Genomic DNA, 13286 nt, shown 5'->3' with positions numbered 1-13286 from the left:
TAAGACAGCTCCACAAAAATAAACCGCCTCTTTATCACAACCGGCCGGCGAGGAAACAACGACGGAACCTCACCCTGAAGTGTTTGTTCCTGGTGGGTGCTCGACCGGTGCTGATTTCAAGGTTGAAAAGACTTCCTCGGTACCGGGTCGATGCGAGCCGGTATCGAGATATATATGCTCGATCACCGATGGTCTCCTCTCCAAGGTCAAAGAGGATTGCAACTGGGTTGTTAAACACGTGGTGGTGCCCACGCCTGAGGAAGCTATTACTACCCACGTGGAGGGTTTTAAAGTGTTTACACTTATCCTTTCACGTTACGCTCCTTGGACCCGGTCATCATTGCTTTCTGTAAGAGATACGAGGTGACCCTTGGTCAAATCCATCCCTCTTTCTGGAGGATAGTAATTCTCCTCCGCTTCTTCGTAAACAAAATCGAGGGGTGTCCCTTCACCCTTGATCATCTCATGTGCATGTACAGTCCCCGACTCTATCTAGGGGGATTAATAAAGCTTGCCCACAACGCCAGTAAGACCCCATTCTTGAGTATAGACGAGGATCGGGACCGAGACTGGTTGAGATGATTCGTTCGGGTGAAGACCTCGGATTTAATCCCGACCGAGGACATGCCATTTCCCAGAAATGGAACATGAAACGTAAGTATAACTTTGCTTTAAAGATTTCGTTTATTGTTTTTTCTTTTTCTTCCCTTCTTATCGACATTTGTGGTGCAGTTGTTGCTCGAATGTCGAATGCAACTCCTCGACTCAAGGAGTAGGTCGAGGACCTCATGTCACAGAAACCCTATTTCGAGCACGCGTGGTGTGAACTGTCGAAGGGTCGGTGGGGGGCTCGTTCCCATGGTAAGTTTCCTTTTCCGGTTTAATAATATTTGATTTTTTCCTCGTGCCATTGAGTTCTTATTAGTTTTGTTTTCTTTTATAGGTCTTCCCAAGGATGTTGCTATGAGGCCTTCATCCGGTGATGAGGATATGCCTCTCGTGTCCCCTGCTCCGAGGTAGGGTGATGAAAAGAAAAGGAATAGGGCCTCGAGTTCTCCGAGCTCGGAAAAGAAGAAAACTAAAAGAAGTCTGGTGCGTAAACCTAAGGGTAGCACCAGTGCTTGGGCGCCCTCTTCGGACTCACTCCACCGGCACAAGGATGAGTCAGAAGAAGAACAAGAGAACTCCGAACTGGTGGCCCGTGTGTGGGCAGGGTTCGAGGTACGAGGGGCCCCCGAACTGGTGAGAGCTGACACTGAATTACCTCAACTCGGGGAGGTCGATGAGGGAGCTTTAGCCAAAGCTTTCGACCCAGAAGGAGGCTAAGCTGATTTTCCTCGAGATAGGGAGGACAAACGAGATCGTATTCGGTTCTTCATGGACAGCGGATAGTGCTCTGAAGAGCATACCCGGAGTGATAGACCTCTCCGGTTTGCCATTATTTACTGAGTCTATGATCTCTGATGCTCAGGCGTTGAAAGAACGACCTAGCGAAGAGCCACATGGGATTGTAGACTCCTTTCAAAACTTCTTTGATGGCGTAGACTCTACCTCTACTGAGGACATCACCAGGTTGGGTGATATACCGGTGCCGAAGAAGAGTCCATCATTAGGGACAAGTGGACCTGCCTCGATCCCGAAACTAGTCAACCGGTTCCTAGCCCCGAGTTTGAATCCTAACCGAAAGAGGTCAATCGTTATGTCTATTCCGGAGGATGCTCGGGTTCTTTTTGCCCCTTTGGGGGTGTCCAATTACCTTCGGTGCTTGGTGATCGAAGAGGATCAGGCCAAGATCAACGAGGTGGAAGTGCCTTGTTTATTCAACGAAGCCCAACATGCATTAAATCGGGTAACCTGAAATACCTCCTAATAATTTCTCGTGTGTACTTAGATTATTTTGTAGATGATCCTAACTCCTCCTTATGTGTTTGTAGGCTTCGGTACTCCACCATGACACATTCCTCTGATACCGGGAAGAACTGAACCAGTACAAGGACGAGATCCGAGGGCTCACTGAGAAAATAGATGCTTACAAACTTCTCAGTGAGCAAAGAGAAAGGGAGGCTAAGGGCTTACGGGCTGAGTTAGAGGTGACTCGAAAAAAGAATTTTGGCCTGGCTGAGCAGGTAAGAAGAATTTTTAAAGTTAGTAACGATGAATCAGTCATGGTGACTAACGGTCCGAACCCGCAGGTCCTGCAGAAGATCGATAAGATCGGACAGCTTCGGGAAGAGGTAGATGCAGTAAAGGCTGAGGCCGAAGAATGGAAAAAGAACATGGACCGCCTGGCCTAAAAAAAGGGGACCGCCCGGGCCCAACTGGCTTCAGCTAAAGTCCAGCTACGAGGTATAAAGGAGAAGTCCTTGGTGCAGGCTAAGAAGATCGAGGAGCTCCAGTCCCAGTTGAAGTCAGTTATATCTGATCGAGAAAATCTGTCCATGGAGCTCGAAGCGGCCAAGTCGGAGGCCAAAGTAGTTAAGGCCAATGCCAATGAGATAGTGGCTGTTTACAAGCTCGATGCCGAGGCTGCTCAGGTTTGAGCAAAAGACATCACCGATCATGCTAAATGGCAATCTCGAAGGGAGTCCCTCGAGGAAATCCATGCTCGGGGTTTCGACCTATCAGCTGAGATCAAGAACGCCAAGGAGCTCGAAGTTGAGGCTAAAAAGTTGGCTTATCCCGAGGATGATAATAACTCCGAATGGTTAAGCAGTCCGAAGGCGGGGAAGATCCTGAGGGTGAAGACTCTGCCCCCGATGAGTACCAGGCCACTTAGGCCTTTAGATGTTTTTGTTTTTTTGTTTTTTGCATTTTTGTTGAGGTCGTTCGGCCTTTGTAAAACTTTTCATCGAGCTGTTTGGCCCTTGTAAAAAGAATTTTGTATAAATATATAAAGCTTTATTTCCCTTTCACGGCTTTCAAATTTTTCCCTTTGCTTTATTATTTATATTCACAAAGATCGAAATGCCTTAGCACGAAATAATTAGGTTATGTTTGAATATTCAAACAAACCTTGCCTTTACATTATTCTGTTTTAAGGCATTTTGGGGGTTCGGTGTTACCGGAAACTTCCTCCCAAAGTAAGTAGTTGAGATTATAGTTTGCCGAGGGTAGCCTTTAGAACCGGTTATGAAAAAAATTTCTTTTCGAAGGCCTTATTTTTATTACGGGTCTCAGACGTCTCCGAGCCATGTTAATATGGCCGTAGCCTTTTAGTTCGGGTGTCATCCAGTGGGCTTGCTTTCCCGAGTTATCCGGGCTTGCCTAAGATAACAGTCCCCTAGTGGGGATGGCTGTGGACTTTAAAATTCGGTGGATGCCTAATTGGTCTTATGCTCCCAAGGTCTAATAGCTTGGACCGCTCGAGTTTGTTTTCGGACGGCAGTCCCCGAGTGAGAGAGTGATTGTTCGATCTCAGGTTAAAACGGCCCTTGGGCTCATTACCTTTAGGGGATCGGAAGTAGGGAATTCCTTAATAAATATAAATAAGAAATTTTTAAAAGACAAGATGATTGCAAGGAAGAAACTTCTCTTTATTCTTGTGTAAAACAGTCATACATGCGTACATGCTTTATGCTAGGGCTATTGTTACACCATGTGCGTCCTAAGGTGACGTAATAAATATGAGACTTATTAATAATGATTTGAATGAGTTTAAAATCATAATATGTCTATATATGATGTTGGGATAGAAAATATAAAGTTTGGAAAAAATCGGATTAAAGTTGCGGAAAAACTGACTAAGAATTTTTCATGTAACAGAGCTTTTTGAGCAATAACTTTTGTGTGCTATATGGGGTCCTTTTGGGACATATTATATAAAAAAATTGAAGGTCTTGGAATTTAATTTCCAACTCTCTTAACCATTCGATCATACGACAACTGGATAAAAAGATATAAGCGTTTAAAGTAGGGTCAATGCGAGGGTGCCAAGTAGAACCTTTTTGACTTTTAAAAACGGGATATTTACATACTTTATCTCATCTATTTCTCCATTTTTACAGATATCATGAACAAATAACACCCCTAACCTTACCCTTAAGCTCTCTACAAGGGCTTCAAACAAGATTATCATCCCGGGTACGAAATCAAGAAGCGATAACATTAAAACGATCCCTAAGACGTAAGTACCGCTATATCGCCTCTCTTTTTCTTTGTAGTTTGAGTTTTGGAATGTATTTAATAGTTAATAAAATTCCTACTTTCTGTATTTATTCTTTTAAATATCAAGGAAGGTTGATAAATTCATTTCCTAATATTTAGAACTCACGGAATGGTGATCGGAAGCCGTGAGTTCGATTTATTTCACTTTTAGTGGCCTGTTTTGTAGTCCACTTGTGTTGGCCTATTGTGCTGATGATTTATGGAGTTTGGAAGGATGAAGGGCGTGGAGAAACTCCACATGTTGTAGGGTAGTAGGCTGGTCGCTCGTTGTTGCAATTTCAGGTTAATTGATAACTTATTGATCGGGTGTGTTATGGTATATTTGAGGGTTTTGTTGTATTGAAGGTCCCGAATTATAGTTGGGTTGTTTTTGAGTTGCTGATTATATGGTCTTTGTATCTCGCCTATAGTAGGCTTGAGGGAGCAGTGAAATCAGGGGAAATGCTGCCCGTTTTATTTTAGAATCGAGTTATCATTTGAGATACGTGATATACCACCACCATCTAAGTTATACACGTATTTATTTGTTATAGGGTTGGCGAGCTAGTTGTCATACGCTTGTTTTTGAGTTGCATTGACGACTTGAGATATGTTAAGGTTATCCCTTCTTTCCTTTTGGCATGATCCATATGATACAAACGAAATGAGCAAGCACACAACTTTCATAAATGATTCTATTCTTAGAAGTACTAGGGTTGCCTATGTTCTGGATTCCCCATATGTCCTACTTTCATATTTTCTGTTCATGGATCTCATGACATTCTGAGAGATCTTATTGACTTACTTCATTATGCATTGCATCCATTTATACATGTATATTGACCCATGACCAGATGTCGTTATATACGCGTATAGTATATATATATGGGGTATGGCAAAAGGTTATGGCGTTATATACGCATCACCACCTGATTAGCTGGTATACGTTGATAATTTAGCCCATAGTAGCTGAGATGATATGATGGGATGCCCTCAGAGGCTTGATGATGTTATGAACGCATAAACCTATGCATGATATGATATTTACACGCATATACATGACATTATAATTTTTTCATGATTCACAGGGCTATTCAGACTTACAGGTTGAGTCCTTTACTTCATGTTTCTTTCATGTCTTTTATATACTGATTTTTATCCTTATATACTCGGTACATTAATCGTACTGACGCCCCTATTGCCTGGGGGCCTTCGTTTCATGCCGCAGGTACAGGTAGACAGGCTGACGGTCCCCATCTTAGGATCTTTGCTCAACGAGAGTTGGTGTGCTCCATTTGATCCGGAGCTGCTATTGAGTTGTGGTATGATACTTTTGTATACATATGGTTATGACGGGGCCCAATCCCATCCTTTATATAGTTTTACACTCTATTGAAGGTCTGTAGACAGTCATGTATAATTGGATAGTATGTGGCCTTGTCGGCTCGCCCTACTGTATTCCGCATGTATATGTATATATGTCTTTTGTGTATCTCTTCTCACGCATGTTATTCAAACGATTCAGCAGTTTAGGGCCAGATGTCATGCATGACCTACACTTATTTCATGTTTATATCTTAGACATATGCTTAGGGGTGTTCGGTAGGTAGAACTCGGGCACTCATCACAGCCCATCGGTTTGGGTCGTGACAAAAGTCGTATCAGAGCAATTCCATCCTAGGGTTGTCTACAGTCTGTGTCTAGTAGAGTCTTGTTTATGAGTGTGTTGTGCACCACACTTATAAACAGGAGGCTGGAGGACATATAGGATGTTACCATTCCTTTTTATCTTAGATCGTGTGATATAAGAATTCATTTTCCTAACGATATGTTATGTTTTCAACGATGCCCAAAAAGGCTACAACCGCCCAGAAGGGCAAGTCCGTGGATGATGAGACTATAAGTCAAGCGCCACAAGTTACCAGGGCTCAGGGAGTGTCACATAGTGAGACTCCATCTCAGACTTCATATACCCTACCCTCTCCGGAGGAGATCCGAGGGGCACCAGCTCCAGTGCCAACCCCAATACCCCCAGTTCCTCAGCCATATGCACAGGGTCAGGAGATGAGAGATGATATTCAACTATTGACTCGATTAGTGGCCGGACAGTCTCGGTGCCAGGAGGTAGGTATTGGTCATGCAGATAGGGCCATCAGTGCGAGGGTTCGTGATTTCATTAATTTGGACCCTCCGATATTCACCGGAGCAGATCCAAACGAGGACCCTCATGTATTTATCGATAGGATGTAGGGGACTTTGAGGGTAATGAAGGCCACTGCGACTGAGCCAGTTGAGCTAGCTTCCTATAGGCTTTGGGATGTTGCAGTTAATTGGTACGAGTCTTGGGAGTTGTCCGGAGGTGAGGATGCCCTTCCAGCAGTATGGCAAGAGTTTACAGAGGCTTTTCTTCATCATTATTTGCCACCAGAGCTTAGACTGGCCAGAGTTTATAGGTTCTTGACCCTTCGGCAGGGTAATATGAGTATTCGGGAGTACAACCTTCAGTTTTATTCTTTGGCTAGGTATGCTTACACTATTGTAGCTAAGATGGAGGATCAGGTTCACCGGTTTGTGATGGGGTTGGAGCCACACCTGCTTAATGACTGTATGTCGGTCTCACTTCAGCCAAGCATAGATATTTCTCGTATTCAGGCATACACTCAGGGTGTAGAGGAGCGTAAGCAGAAGTAGAGGGCCGATCGTGAGCATGATAGGGCCAGAGTAAGAGAGCGAGATCTTCAGGTCCTTCTAGTGAGTTTCGAGGTGGTCAGCGACAGTAGTACCCGAGGTATCCAGCCCAGCCATCGGCTAGTGCACCCCCCAGTTTACCGATAGGAGATTTGATTGTTCCACCTATCCAGGGCCCAGTCAAAGTTCCAGGGCCTCTAGTGCTCATTATAGGGGTGAGTCAAGTCAGATGAGGCCACCCTTGCCACGATGTGCTCAGGGTGGTAAGAAGCATGCCGAGAAGTGATGTTATGCCCCATGTTTTTGTGCATGAAAGTACGTTGTAAGTCAATTGATGTAAGCTTGAAAATGAGATCCTCTTTGAAAATATATAAAGTGATTTAATAATGTTACGTCCCATTTTCACAAACCTTTAAGAGTTATCATTCGGGGAAAAATATTTCTAAGGGGACATGTTGTTAAACCCCGTACTTCACACGTCACTGTCATTATAGGATTAGCTAATGTAAGCTCAAAAAGGACAAAATCCTTCTACAAGGATAAGAAAGGTTTACCGAAGTCTTAAGTAAGTTTAGATGAATATGAGATTTGTTAATAATGGTTTAAATGATTTTAAAGTCATTATATGACTATATATGATGTTTGGATATGAAATATAAAGTTTGGGAAAAATCTGATTAAAGTTGCGGAAAAACCGACTAAGGATTTGCCTTGTAACGGAGCTTTTTGAGCAATAACTTTCGTGTTATACATGGGGTCTTTTTGGGACATATTATATATAAAATTAAAGGTCTTTGAATTTAGTTCCCAACTCTCTTAACCGTTTTTTCATACGACATTCAGATAAAAAGATATAAGCGTCTGAAGAAGGGCCAATGCGAGGGTGTCAAGTAGCACCTTTTTGACTTTTACAAAAATGGGACATTTACATCCATTATCTCGTCTCTTTCTCCATTTTCCATAGAGAACGACCAAATAACACCCCTAACCTTACCCTTAAGCTCTCTACAACGTCTTCAAATAAGATTATCATCCCGGGCACGAAATCAAGAAGCGATAACATTAAAACGATCCATACGACGTAAGTATCGCTATATCGCCTCTCTTTTTCTTTGTAGTTTGAGTTTTGGAATGTATTTAATATTTTATAATATGCCTAATTTCTTTATTTAAGCTTTTAAATATTAATAAAGGTTGATAAATTTGTTTCCTAATAGTTAGAACTCACGGAACGGTGATCGGAAGCCGTGAGTTCGAGTTATTTGACTTGTAGTGGACTGTTTTGTGGGCTGTTTCATGTTGCTTTTGGGCTGTCTATTTTGCTACTATTTAATGGATTTTTGGAGTAGAAATGGTGTGGTGAAACACCACATAATGGCGAAATGGTGGATTAGTCGTTCTTTGTAACATTTTCGGGGTGTTTGACGTTACTATAGTTGTCGTTTTGGGTATGAAGTGATTGGGGTGTGTTGGGCTGTTGTAAGCTATATATAACATGGATCTCGACTTGAATCTACTGTAGGAGGTAATTATATTGTGTTCTTTCATGTGCTTAAGGTTATCTTGATGTTGATTAAGTTAAATGGATGGACTAGACATGAACTAATGAATAAAGTTGCTAATTGAGGATAGTTGGAGTTGTGGATTGTTTTCTTTGTTATAAATATATGGTATAAAGCTGGAATCATTAATGAATGACTTCATTATCTTGTTAATTATACTATTAAGTTAAAGTAAGAAGTCTATAATGGGTGATATGGGTGATATGGGGTATACGGATTCCAATTGGGCTTGTAGCTCGTCGTGAAGTAGTTGTGACTTGTTGGTGTTATATGGTGTCTTGTTATTGATAATTATGTATTGATGGATTTCTATGGTCATTGTTGTTGGTATATGGTATTGGAGGAGGCTCTTGTTACAGGGGAGATGCTTCCCAAATTTACATAAACGAGCTACTAATTTAAGTTGCGGACTTAGCCTTTACTCAACACTGATTTTAAATCTCTTTATGCTATGGTAGATTGAGTTAAGTTGTTTCAAGAATTGCTTCGAAGGTATTAAGGACTCAATGGAGTTAAGGTATGTTAAGGCTATCCATTCTTTCCTTTTGGCATGATCCATATGATACAAACGAAGCGTGCAAACGTGGAACTTTTATAAATTACTCTATTCATAGAATTACTAGGGGTGCCTATATTCTTCATTCCCCATGTGTCCTATTATTATATCTTCTGTTCATGGGTATCAGAAAAATACGTAAGCTGCTAAAGTTTATCCGAAGGCATATTGATCTTATGACATTCCGAGAAATCTTACTCACTTACATCATTATGCATTGTATTCATTTATACATGTACGTTGACCCATGACCAGATGGCATTATATACGCGTATATTATATGTATATGGGATACGGAATAAGGTTATGGCATTATATACGCACCATCACCTGATCAACTGGTATATATTGATGATTTCGCCCACAGTGGCTGAGATGATATGATGGGATGCCCTCAGAGGCTTGATGATGTTATGTACGCATATACCTATGCATGGTATGGCATTTATATGCACATGCATGACATTATAAAGTTTTCATGATTCACAAAGCTATTCAGAATTACAGGTTGAGTTCTGTACTCCATGTTTCTTTCATGTGTTTTATATACTACTGTCATGCCTTACATACTCAGTATTTTATTTGTACTGACATCCCTTTTGCCTGGGGATGCTGAGTTTCATGCTCGCAGGTCCCGATAGACAGGTTGAGAGTCCTCCTAGTAGGCTATCAGCTCAGCGGAAGGTATTTGTGCACTCTACTTGCTCCAGAGTTTCCTATCTGGTCAGTATGATTTAGACATGTATTGATTGGTATGGCGGGGTCATATCTCAAACTTTATGATATTTATGTACTCGTAGAGGCTTGTAGACTGATGTCATGTATATGGATACTTGTATGGACTTGTCTGCCTATGTTTTGAATATACAAATGATCATGTCGGCCTTATAGGCTCGTATGTCACATGCATAAGTTTCTATATCATGTGAGGTCGTTCTATATTTAGTATTCCCTTATGTTTTATTCTGGTTATCTAATGACAGCCCTTCTAGACCATTTACCCATGATGGTATGATAAGAAATATATGTTACGTTGGTTCTCGGTTAGGTAAGGCACTGGGTGCCCATCGCGGACCATCGGCTTCGGTCGTGACAAAAGTGGTATCAGAGCAATTCTATCCTAGGGAGTCTACAAGCCATGTCTAGCAGAGTCTTGTTTATGGGTGTGTTATGCACCACACTTATAAGCAAGAGGCTATAAGGCATTTAGGACTGTCAATCTTTCTTCTTACTCTAGATCGTGCGGTAGAGCTCAATTATAAGAATTCAAACTCCTAAATTCTATTTTATTCGTAATACAACGATACCTACATCTAGAAAGACAGTTGGCAAGAGATTGAATGTGGTTGTGGAAGAGTTGAGTAAAAGGAACTCGATTTTGCATCATGCTTATGATGTGTAAATGCGAGGTCTTCAGCATATCATGTGTGTACTAAGATGTGTAAGCTTCTTGATAAGGAGCCCTAAGGTAAGAATATCTATCCACTTATATGGTAAAAAGAAATAAGAGAATCATAAGGTAGATACAAGTTTCAGCAAGTAAAAAAAGCAAGATGAAGAAGGGCACGAGGTACCTAGTTAATGAAGATTATCAGTATTTGCAATTCAGACAGAGAAATACAAGCATTATGAGTTACTTTCAACAGTAATAGAGTTATATACAATTGGCCACACTCATCTTAATTATGCCCTATGGGAGCCAACATATATAGTTTAAGAGAAGGATAGTATATCAACATCCAGCTTGGGTTAGAGTGACCCAAAAATGGTGGATGGATTGTTATCATTAGCTAAAATTTCCAAAGATAGTGCAAATATGGTAATAGATCTCCTTGTGAGATACCCAGATGGTGAACTCTAGAATAGTACAGTCAGATATGAATACTAGAAATTTTAGAAGATAGGCAGTGGAATCCTAGAAGGGATAAATATTTACCCTAGTATGACTCCAACCCCGAGTAAAAAAAAGGAGAATGTTAGGCATTCCGAAGAGCCAGTGAGATGAAGCAAGGGGAGCTAAAAGTGAAAGAACATTTTGTTGAAGTTTTCAAAATAAAGTGATAGACAAAAATATTATCCGGAGAATAAGAAGAGAGTAAATGAAGCATCATGAGTAAGATGTGATATATGGGTGATAACGGTAAATCAAAATAAGACACGATGACAGAGTCTATAGTCAAGTGAAGGAAAATACAAGAGGAGACATGCCTTGAAACAATAGAAGAGTATAAGCCATAAAGTCATATCCTTTTTTCGAGAAATAAGTTGGTGACTCCAACGTGATTATCAGAAGGAAACGTTAGACCCCGGAGTAATAGAAATTAGTATAAGCTAGTGAACAAGATAAAATGAATATGAATTAGGGATCGAATGATTTGACAATAGCCAGCATCATGAGAATTTTACAGATCACATTTCAGCGATAATAGAATGAAAAACAGAAGAATAACCTTTAAAAGTCATTCAGGAAGACGCTTCCCTAAAGCGAGCACTATGAGCAAAGTTAAGCTTAAGGGACTAAGTGTGCCAGTTACACTAGGTGTCACCCTCGTGCGTAAAAATTTTAGTTATCCTTGGTACAGAAGGGTTACCACAAGGCTGGTAAGATGTCAGTAAAGATGTGAAAAGACGCCAAAGATGAAGAGGTAACTATGGAATAGTAAAGAAAGAATGCGGTAAAAAGGTGAAAGGAATGAGATTGCATTTATTCAGATCCTACAGATATGATACGACTCCAGAACATTATGCAAGCATGACGCAGGGGAGAGGCAGTAAGGGTTCTGCACCAGATGATACTGATAAATAAGTGGAAATAAACACTCGATACATAAGGAGCTAGTACGAGAGGTAAGTTATGACAAAGGACATAACCCAAAAGGGGTCACGCAGAATATAAATATGAGAATGGACCAACGAGTAGTCTGTAGTGGATTCAGGAAGAGTCTAGTTATGGCTAGACAAGAAGATACAAATAAATCAACAGATCGTGCAAGATAAATATAGTGAACCCCAACATAGGGAATCTAGTCTCGCAGATACGAGATCGCAATTGTTGAAACATTTTCAGATAAGAGTTGGGGTAGTTAAAGGCACTGTATAAGTGTTTCAAAAATAAAAGAGAGTGCCACTGGGGAGACATTCAAAATTTTAGTTCAGAATCAACCCTACGAGCACAAGGGCGTGGAGGTATGTAACTAAGGATAATTATAAGCGAGTAAGAACATCAAAGATTTCTTCGGGCATACGATGTAATAAGCTCGTAGCTTTACAGGAGTCAGAGGGTCTCCACTATGTACTACCCCGAAAGACTAGCTGAGGAAATAAGGAAGAAGGCTTCAACCAAAGCATAGTGACATAAAGAAGAAATGGTCTCGTAACAATAGTCTCACTACAATATTGTATACACTCCACAAGAAAGTGGCATCATAGTGGCTAATGAACGGGAAGTAAAAATCAAAGGTGATATTTGAGATCATATGAGTTACAGAAAATTTCAGTATTCGTGGGCAACGAGATAAGCTAAGTATTCATGCAAAAAGTGGCAAAACGACCAGTAAAAGTAATTTCTTACATTTAAAGACAACTGAGAAGGCACGAAAGGAAATCTATGGTGCTAGCAATTTAAAGGGAGATTGCGAGTAGTATAAATAGATATGTGTAGGTCGCAAGCTAAAGTATGATAGAGCGACAAGGTTTTAGGTAGACAAGAGTAAGGTTATGAAAAGGTGAGTGAGAAGGTGATGAGAACAAGTAAGGCCTCGAGATTAAGCCTATCAAAATAAGAGAGATGATGGTTTACATATGTTATAGAAATCTCGGTACAGTCTAAAGGAATTCAGAGGAGTCTAAGAATATAAGCAATTAGAAGAGATGAAATGTTGTCCTGGTAGTAGAATAAGGGTGTAATAGTGATAGATAAGAGGATGCCGTTTAGGCTTTTTAATGAGTAATGATTTTAAGAAAAAGGATTTCATGAATTGCATGGGATTAGAATACCCATATAAGATGAATCACGCTGGGATGCTATGAAATACAGTTATTGAAGTATAGTATCACCCCTAGGTGGATCAGGAAAATCACTTCAGATGTTCCCCGATGACACGTGAAACCTAGTGACAATGTATTACGTAAGAGGTCTCAAGTTATTAGTGGGAGATATAGATCAACATTAAGGTGAATCAACAATAGATGGATAAAAATTTCAAAGTATAAGAGGAGGTTATAATTCCATTATTTAGATGAACAGTAATAAGAAAGCATTAAAGGACTTAGATTTATACATATGGGATAAGCAGTGAGAGAGTAACATAGAATTGGGTAGCAGACCTCGGTAAAAA

Source organism: Nicotiana tomentosiformis, chromosome 11, assembly GCF_000390325.3.
Source record: "Nicotiana tomentosiformis chromosome 11, ASM39032v3, whole genome shotgun sequence".
Lineage (NCBI taxonomy): Eukaryota > Viridiplantae > Streptophyta > Magnoliopsida > Solanales > Solanaceae > Nicotiana > Nicotiana tomentosiformis.
This window is presented reverse-complemented; position numbering follows the sequence as displayed.